The following is a 7,865-nucleotide window of genomic DNA, read 5'->3' as shown; positions in this document are numbered from 1 at the left end:
TGACTGCGCTGAGCACTTAACTATGGACTTTCTTTTTCTATAGGTGCCTGCTTGTCTGAGAAACCAGGGAAGAAAGCTGTAGATTTAAGACACTGCTTGAATTACACACAGTCTTCTGCCATTCTGACCTTCTGCCCTTGCTCCTCTGAAACCGCCAACATACTTTAAACTTCCTGCACATTCTTAAATGTTTTTTTTATTTTTTGCTTTTTACAATAAATATTTTTAAAATATAAATTAGTGGGCTTTATTTTTGAGACCGTCACAATTGTAAAGTGAGCATGCAAGATTGCAGGGTCTAAAACATATGTTTAGGCTTTTGATGTGAACTAGCACTGCCTGTCCTAACTACTCATTACAGCTACAATTGTATCAGTTGCTCCTACTAGGGTATGGGTCTGTGCTGGCACGCATTGACTTTCACGGGGGTGGGGCAGCTCTGGCAAAACAATCCATCTACTATACTAGGCTTTTGGGTAGGAAATCCAGCAACAGATTATTTTAAGGATTCTTTGAAGTAGTTGGACAGTAGGAATGATGTTAAGGACACTGGTGAATACTATTATTTCTTATTTACTCATTTTAATTCTCTTTACCACCAGAGCAATAAAGGAGTAGGTAATGTTTGAAACATGGCATCTGTGTCCTTGTTGACAGTTGTTTCAGAGGATGTGCTGATCTATCTGATAGAGACTTCTAGTTGCAGATTCCTTACCTTAGAATTTCCCCAGGCGTCAGACTGGATCTGGAGATTTTTGTTCGAGCAAAAGCCTTGCACGTCAGTAGGTGGCGTCGGTCGACTCCGCGGGCGTTGTTGGCATCCTAGTCGCCTTGATGACGTCAGGAGTAGTATATAGACGCCTCCCTCGCGCAGTGACGTCAGTTCTTTTCTTTCCGCGCCACACGCTGATCCGGAGAAGAGCTACCCTGGTCTCTTTTTGACCGACTAGGAACGTTTTGTCGAGTTTTTGGTGAGAATTTTGGTGCGTCGAGGATGTCCCCGAAGTCTGGTTTCAAGCTGTGCGAGGACTGTCATCGTACGGTGTCCGTGATGGATCCTCATCGGGTTTGTCTGTGGTGTTCTCGAGCGCAACCACGACCCGAAGTCGTGCTCCGAGTTCCGGGCCATGCACCCGAAGGCTTTGAGGGAGTGGTCTCTGAAGCTGATGGCGGCCCGGCACTCAAGTCCGCGTAGGTCCTGGTCTCGATCGAGAGGAAGGTCTTGAGACCGGTCATGGAGCCATCACCACTCATCTTCTTCCAAATCCTCAGGTCAACTGACGTGACACGGGTGAGCGTCCACGCCCAAGGCCTCTGTCCTCGGAGCCTGCGTCTGGTCGGCTCCGCGCTTCCCAGAGTTTCCCGGAGCCGGAGCGACCCCCACCCAGTTTAAAGAATTTTATGAGGCCATGCACCTAATCTTTGGGTGGTCTGACCCCAATACGGCCCAAGGGGTTCGGAGGAAGGGCCTTCAGGTTCCGCACCAGTGGCTTTGGCTCTGGCCACCGAGGTCACCTCCGGATCCGCACGTAGATCTGCACCGGTGCCAGTTGCACACGACTCAGTCAGAGCGGCGTCAGCCGATGCCGCCTTTGACTTCGATGGGGCCCATTCGCCCCCGGTCGGATTCTGACCCTTTTTCTTATGGGTACGAATATGGGGAGGGATTGGAGGGATTAGAGAGGTCCCTGGACGCTTATGAATACCAGGATGACCATTCTGTGGACTGGGCTCAGGAACTGGGAGACGCCAGTGGTCTGGATACTTCTCCTGACGCTGGCATGCTGTCTCCTCCTACCGTGGGAGCGACATGGTGTGGTGGTCAGTAAGGCAGCTGAGATCCTTGGCCTTGAGATTCCCACTGTTGAGGTCAGGTCTAATCTCCTGACGGAGGTGCTTCAGTCTGGGGCTTCTACTTCAGAACCCCTTTTGCCATTTAATGAAGCCCTTACCGATGTCCTTTTGGGTACCTGGTCCAAACCCAACACAGGGGCTCCTGTGAATAGGACTATCGCATGCCGCCATTGGCCCGATCCGAACGACCCTAAATGCCTGTCCCAACACCCTACGCCTGAGAGTCTTATTATCCAGGCTTCCTCTTCTTCAGATGCATTCCCTTCCGCACCCCCCGGACAGGGAATCCAAAAGGCTGGAACAGTTTGGCAAGAAGTTATTTTCTTCCTCCAGTCTCACGCTGCAGTCTGTGAACACCGCATGCCTTCTGGGCCGCTATACCCACTCTTTGTGGGATACAGTTGCACAAGTCCTGCCGCAGATACCGGAGGAGGCCTGTGCTATTGTCTCCCAAGCTGTGAATGATGGGAGAGATGCAGCAAAGTTCACAATCCGATGTAGGCTGGACACGACCAACAGTTGACGGTTTTTGCACTTCCACCCGAAGTCTGCAATGTTATCTTGGCAGCCAGGTGTCCATCAACCAAAACTGTATGCGCCTGTCATTGGAATAAATTTGTGGCATGGTGTACCAACACATCTGTTGATCCCCCTTTCTGACCCTCTATCCAAGGTTTTTCTGTTAATTCTTTTTTTGGCCCAGCAGGGCTCTGCTTTGGACACCCTTAAAGGGTATTTATCTGCCATTTCGGCCTTTCTTAGGCTACCTGATCAGCCCTCACTCTTTAAATCTCCTATTGTGAGTAGATTCCTAAAAGGACTCACCCATTTATTTCCTCACACTCCATTTATCATGCCTCAGTGGAACCTCAATCTTGTACTTACTTATTTGATGTGTACTCCCTTTGAGCCAATGCATAATTGTCCCTTGCGGCTCCTCACCTTCAAAACTGTCTTTCTTGTTGCTATTACCTGTGCTTGCAGGGTGAGTGAGCTTCAGGCCCTTTCCTCAAAACCTCCATACTTGTCTGTGCACCCTGACAAAGTAGTGTTGCGCACTAAGGCTTCCTTCCTTCCTTAGGTGATTACACCCTTTCATGTAGGCCAGTCTATCACTTTGCCTACTTTCTACTCACCCCCACATCCTTCTCTTGAGGAGGAGAGACTACACCGTCTGGACTCAAAAAGAGCATTGGCATTCTACCTCAATCGTACTAAAGATTTACGGGTGGACAGTCAACTCTTCGTTGGGTAGGTGAATGCGAAAAAGGGAAGGCGGTGCAAAAGTGTACCATCTCTCGATGGGTGTGTCTTTGCATCAAAATGTGCTATGCTTTGGCCAAGAAGCAACCCCCTGTGGGCTTGCGTGCTCATTCTACCAGAGCAACTGCTGCTTCCACTGCGTTAGCATGCGGAGTTCCTGCTACTAGGTGTCCCTGCACATGTTTGCTAAGCACTACTGCCTAGACAGTCAGATCTGTTGGGACGTCTATTTTGGTTGTTCGGTCCTGCAGGACTTACTAGTATGATCTTGGTTCCTAGCCCACCACCAAGGATGGCATTGCTCGGGTATCTATTGTAAGGTAAGGAATCTGCAACTAGAAGTCTCTATCAGATGTACAAGTTACTTACCTTCGGTAATGAAGTATCTGGTAGAGACATATTCTAGTTGCAGATGCCTTACCGCCCACCCATCCTCCCCGCTTGCAAACTGATTTCTAGGGACAGGGATTCCCCCTTTCACGTCCTTAGCTCTGGTGCACCAATCTGTGTTCTTAGCGGCTCTGCACTTTGGCATGGAAAGTAGTTAAAATAAACTGATGTCACTGCACGAGGGCAGCGTCTATATACTACTCCTGACGTCATCACGGCGACTATGACGCCAGCGGAGTCGACCGACGCCACCTGCTGCGCACAAGACTATTGCTTGAAGGAAAATCTCTGGGTCCAGTCTGACGCCTGGGGAAATTCTAAGGTAAGGAATCTGCAACCAGAATATTTGTCTACCAGATATTTCGTTATAGAAGGTAAGTAACTTGTACTGTTTGATTGAATACAGAAAGGTGTTGGCAGCTTAGAACATGTGTGAGGTGCTTACAAGCCTACCATAGCCAACTTTTAAATTGAGCTTCTGTGCTAAAGCGGTTTACACACAAGAGCAGCAATTGGTTTTGTTTTCATAAAAAAGTCCAAAGGTACTGAATTTCTGCTGCACTCAAGATGGTGGCAGACAAGTTGAGCATCTGCCCTGTCCCAGGTGCCTAAGAGGTGGCTCCCCCAGTCCCACCAGGTGCCTCATGCTGCTTCGGCCCCCAACGATAGTACTATGCAAACACGGGTAACAGTGCTCCAGGCTGAATCTTTTAATGAACGACCCAAGTCCAAACAGTGGTGATCCTTGGGGTGCAACAATCTGTGAATGATGATGGTGGCAGCAGCTGCAGCCTGAGGACTGCATGCATTTAGCTGATTCTGGGACGGTCCTGCGATTGGACCAATACCCTTACAGGACCCTCAGCGCATTTTTAGCATGCTGTGTTATTGGAAGGAGGTGGGCCAAACATACAACAAAAGAATCACCCAGTAAGACCAACCAACTGACTTGGTGAGTCGGGTAGCAATGGTTGCTGATCAAGGCACAGACAGTATGGTTCTTTGTTAGGAGGATTCCCCTGACAGGAGGCCAATTAGGAAGGGGAATCTCACGAAAACGACTGATTGAAAACAATCCAAAGTGAGTTCCCCGAGACCAGTGGGAGACTGGTGTGTGGCGTAACTGGGGACACTACATTGAGCAGCCCAGCAAACGCCTAAACCAAGTAATAGTGCAAGGAGTAAGGGAAGGAGCCATAACTAGTTTACAAGTGCAACTGAGGCGGGCTGGGAGGAGGACATTGCATGTGAAGGCCCATGTAGGGAGAGATCATGAGAGAAGCCACAACTCACAAACTTGTGGACTGGTAGAAAAAAGTTAATTGGATGAGATGTCTGCACTAGATATCCATATTAAATTTATATTAAATATGCCACTTCCGGGGACTTAGAGCGCAACTAAGTGTATTAGTGTTATAAAGGAATTAAAAAGCATGCAGTCTGATATGTCTTACAGGAGACACACTTCCTAGGAGAGACCAGAGGTAGGTTGAGATGAAGAACTTTTAGCAGTTGTATGGCTCCTCCACATACTTGTGCGTTATAACAGTTAGGGTACAAAATTCAAGACTGTCACATTGAAAAGGATAGACCCAGATTAATGGCATGATTAAAGATGTCACACAATCTATTGCCACATTATGTGTCCCTAATACAGAGCGAAAAGGTAGCCCCCCCCCCAAGGCCACAGAAGAAATGCTCCATAGAGTGAAATGACACCTTATATTAAGGGGGAAATGTAGTTCGATTTAACCATGTCTTTAACTGTAGACAAAACCCAACACCGAGAAGGATGATCAGTGGCATTGCCTGGCGAAGAGTAGGAATGACTGGAAGATATGGGATTAATGGATTTATGGCGATTCGGTACCCACATTTCACAGACTACTCCCATTGCTCAGCAACGCATTGCACCTATGTACAGTATTATCACCTTTTGGCAGATAAGCCTATTTTGCATGGTGGAGGAGGTTGCTCAAGACCTGGTCGCTATAGCTTACATGGTCCACTCACAGGAAAACTACAGAGGGGGAGTTAGGACCTCTATACAGAGAGGCCACTGAAGATTGAACTAAACTTCGCCTAAAGATCCGCTAGGTAGGAACAATGTATACACATGAATTAAAGGATTTGCAGTATGTGCTTCTTTAAATATCATGCTGTACACACTCCTGTCATCTAGTGTTGGGCTTGGAATGTTAGTTGTTTTTCTTTGAAGGAGTTTTAGTTTCGAGGTTACTCGAGATATCTCCCCTAAAATCCACAATGGACTGGCACACACCTCAGATTGTTTTGTTTTCCGCAATATATGGTTCAGATGTGTTGAGTGGTCTGTTGCTGTTGCACACTGAGGTCTAGATTTTGATGCCAGAGGATAAGGGCACCAGTCATATAGACCTCAGATACATCTTCCTACCATTGACTGCTTTGGAACTGAATTATTTAACAACCCCAGGGCCAGGTCGTATGCAAGTTGCTCATTTGGAGGAAGTGCAGAGAGAACTCACCGTTTAAATTCTTCTTTTCTTGCAATAATAAATTCCAATGCAGTGGGTTGTCTCCGGTTCAGAGTACTATGTATATGTCCTCAGATTACTCTGACAACAAAGGCTTTCCATAACCTTCATGAAACCTGCACTGAGGACAAAGAACAACACACCTTTGGTTTCTGACCTCATCCTTGGGAGCTAGGCACAATACTCAAAGTCTCGAGCAGATTCTGTCCCACTGCACACTGGTGATCTTCCCTCTGCTGATTGTCCGCCTCAACGGGAAGCTACAGAATGACTCCAAAAATTCCATGCCTTACCAGATAAATCTCTGAAAAAGGCTTGATAAGCCAGTACTACCCCAACAGTCCAGACCGGGTGGTATAAAACAGAACCTTCAAGGCCGGAGGATTCTGGAGGATGAAGTACCCAGACTTGATGCTGAGATAAAACTGACTAGCTTTCGGCACTAACAAACCAACTACGCTTCACAAGAAGAAAGTGAACAACCGGATGCTAGACAGAACTGCTTATATTGTCCCAGACATTGGTCATCCTTTTTCCACCATGCAGCCTTCAGGAAAAAAGGCAGGCTTATTTATGAGTAGGCTATATCTGAGGAGCTCAGGGCCTACTCTAATCCTATAAAACATAAAGGTAGAAATTACCTCACTATCACAGTTGTCCCCAGCAGGCTCAATACATTAAGGCTGACCAGCACATGTCTGCAGATCCATTGCCTCTTACCATGAATTAGGCCAACAGACCAAAACTATGATGCTTACCTTGAACCAAAGACTTCGAAGAAGACGAGTGGTGGTTGCTCTGTGATGGGTCTCGAGACCTTCCCCTCAAGTGAGACCGGGACCTATGTGGCGTTGAGGGCCAGGCCACCATAAGCTTGAGGGACCGCTCACTCAAGGCCTTCGGGTGCATTGCCCTGCACTCAGAGCACGAATTCAGGTCGTGGTCGCGCTCCAGGCACCACAAGCAGACCCATTGCGGATCCGTCAACGACATCATGCGGTGACAGTCCTCACATGGTTTGAAGCTGGTCTTTGGGGACATCCCTCGATGCACCAAAAATCACAAACTCGTCGGTCAAAAATTGACCAAGGGTAGCTCTCTCTGGATCAGTTTGTGGCTTGGAAAGAAAAGAACTGACGTCACTGCGCTGAGGCGGCATCTATGTAGTACTGATGTCATCACAGCGACTACGATGCCAAGGACGCCTGTGGAGTCGACCAATGCCACCTACCGATGCGCAAGGGTATTGTTCGAAGAAAAAATCTCCGGATACAGTCTGACGCCTGGGGGAAAATTCAAAGGTAAGGAATCTGCAACTAGAATATGTCTCTACCAAATATATTGTTACCGAAGGTAAGTAACTTGTACATTAAGGACAGAGATGCCCAAGGTATAGGTACTTCTGCCAATAAGAACTGATCTGTTCTTACTCCCTGCCTTCCCTGACCATCCGATACCTGTTGGGTGACATCTACTATTAAACCTCTTTCATGGGAACAGTATAACTTTGGGTAGAGCATGCTCTCCATCATCGCCCACAGACGTGTAGAGTTCCAAACCATCTACCTGACATATCACCCTGCACCCACAGCCTCAGCAAGAATTTCCACAAGCGAGTTCTAGAGGAGGTATAAGGGCTTCTCAAATGCAGCTTTGGCATTGACTTAGCACATTATAGAGGAGATGGTGAGTATGTTCTACATTTTCTTGTTCCCAAAAAGGGCAAGAGTTGTTGCCGTTCCTTGACCTCTGAGTGGGAAACTGCTACATTACATCAAGTCACTTCTAAATGAAGCTATGCAGCTGCCTGGTAAAAGTAAGCAGCTAACTTCAATGCTTTGC

This window comes from Pleurodeles waltl, chromosome 4_2 (assembly GCF_031143425.1).
Source record: "Pleurodeles waltl isolate 20211129_DDA chromosome 4_2, aPleWal1.hap1.20221129, whole genome shotgun sequence".
In the NCBI taxonomy this organism is placed as follows: Eukaryota; Metazoa; Chordata; class Amphibia; order Caudata; family Salamandridae; genus Pleurodeles; species Pleurodeles waltl.
The sequence above is the reverse complement of the archived record's forward strand: the minus strand, read 5'-3'. Positions refer to the sequence as shown.